The sequence below is a fragment of the Macaca mulatta genome, chromosome 2 (genome assembly GCF_049350105.2).
Source record: "Macaca mulatta isolate MMU2019108-1 chromosome 2, T2T-MMU8v2.0, whole genome shotgun sequence".
In the NCBI taxonomy this organism is placed as follows: Eukaryota; Metazoa; Chordata; class Mammalia; order Primates; family Cercopithecidae; genus Macaca; species Macaca mulatta.
In genome coordinates, this window is record NC_133407.1 from 191779902 (window position 1) to 191782123 (window position 2222).

The 2222-nt window shown below is 39.6% G+C and overlaps 1 non-coding gene across 1 annotated transcript; it reads left to right on the plus strand.

Annotated features, from left to right (window-relative positions):
- Positions 1-1457: 1457 nt before the first annotated feature.
- Positions 1458-1564, plus strand: LOC114676508 (U6 spliceosomal RNA). The gene has a single exon (XR_003727579.1). It is a non-coding gene; the product is annotated as a U6 spliceosomal RNA (small nuclear RNA).
- The last annotated feature ends 658 nt before the right edge of the window (positions 1565-2222 follow it).

The window sequence follows — 2222 nt, forward strand, 5'->3', positions numbered from 1 at the left end:
TTGGTTGGCCTCTGTGTCAATAACAGAATTCTTTCCTTTATGTTCAGCTGATGATCATGGATGTGTCATGAATTAGTAAGGTGGTGAATCCATGTAGTGATTGTGGCTACTTGGACAATGCAATCTTGATCAGCAGTATAATTCTAGCTGGTTTCATCAGGGAATGTACACTTGGCATTGCCATCTACAAAAATGACTGCAATAGTTCAATTAGCAGCCTGAATTTGTTTTCATACTACATGGCACCAAAGAAATGTGTCTTTAATCTGAAATGTGTCTTTAATTTAATCCATAGTTTTTCAAGTGGCTGGCTAAATCCCTAGCCTTTTGCAACAGGTCAAAAGTCAGTGAAAGTATAGCAAGGTTTATCAAGGGCAGTATTTGACTGATCCTGGGAATGGCTTCAGATCTGCTCACTGAGTTGACCAACCACATCTCTTTTGAGTTTGGAACAGGTGGCAGTGAGTGTGAACACCTGCAGAAGCCTTGTACACATGATCAGCTTTCAGTTTAGCAGTGCCAGTAAATCAGGTTCAGGTATTTTGAGAAATCTCAGCTATGTGAGGACTCCTTGGGCTGTTGAGTAGACAGCTTTTCTTCTGGTATTGGAATGGGGAATAAAGTATCCCCTTTGCCTTTTGCCATGATTATACGTTTTCTGAGGCCTCCCCAGCCATGACTGTGGGTCAATTAAACCTATTTCCTTTATACATTACCCAGTCTCAGGTACTCTTTATAGCAGTGAGAAAATGGACTAATACAGAGTCCATTTTGACTAAAAAGTCAAGTCCATGTCTTGATTAAAAAGACAAGGTGTACTCAATAAGCCTCTCTTGTCAAGTGGAAATGGCATATTTATCCTGCCCACAGCAGAATTTTGGCTTTACATGAGAAAGTGGCAGCTGTACCATAGTTTCAGGAGGGGCTAAAGTTAATAATGGCATAAAAGTACCATCCCAAGAGTGGATATAGATTCTTGAAAAGAAAGTGTTGTTTATAATTTCATGAATCCCCCATGTGGGACCTATGTTACTCAGGAGATACTGATTGACAATGTCCCTCACAGGGTCTCCCCACCATCTGCTGTAACTCCTACTTCATTCTGAAGAGCTGAGTCTAATTCTTGTTCTTGGAGAAAATGTCTTGAGGCAATTTGGCCAATTTTTCTGGTTCTGCAAGGTCACCATTGGCTCCACAGAGCATCAGAGATATAGCTATAAGCATGGGTGTGGGAAAGAAGTATTGACAAATGTTGTATGAGGAAGCTGTGAGAGATGAAGCCTTCCTCTACTGTTTCCAATAGACTTATTAGTATGGGTAAGAGAAATGGTGATCAAATCATCATCAGAACCCTCTCAGGAGGATAGAAAACCAACCAGTTTAGAGTTAAAACAGAACATTGTCTTTCACAGGGAAGACTCACAGGGCAATTCTGAAAGGCAAAATATTCATATTTCATGCTCACTTTGGCAGCACATGTACTAAAACTGGAACAATATTGAGAAGATTAACATGGTTCCTGTGCAAGGATGACACAAAAATTCATGAAGCATTTGTATTTTTACTGAGACAGGGTCAATTCTGCACATATCAATATTAATCTTGAATGTAAATGGGCTACATGCCCAAATTAAAGGGCACAGAGTGGCAAGCTGGATAAAGAAGAAAGACTGAATGGTATGCTGTTTTCAAGAAACCATTTCTTATGCAATGACACCCTTAAGCTCACAGTAAAGAGACGGAGAAAAATCTACCAAGCAATTTGAAAACACAACACAGCAGGAATTGCTATTCCAATTTCAGGCGAGATAGATTTTAAACCAACAAAGATTTAAAAAAGAGAAAGATGAGCATTACTTAATGGTAAAGGGTTCAATTATTTCACTGCAGATTATGTTCTCAAGGTTCATCCATGTTGTGGCATCTGTCAGAATTTTCTTCCTTTTTAAGGCTGAATAATATTTCATTGTGTGAATGGACCACATTTTGCATATCCATCCATCCAGCCAGCCAGCCAGCCAGCCATCAGTGAGCACTCGGACTGCTCCCAAGTTTTAGCTGTTGTGAATAATGTTGATTTGCATTGTTTTAAATAGCAGAACTTACAGAAGGGATGAGAGAATTTTGATTCACTGGCCCTCTCTTCCATGGACATTCTAGGCTCAGAAGACTGGGTTACTAATAGGCAAAAGCTGAGAAAACACTTTTAAGTTTGTCTTGAG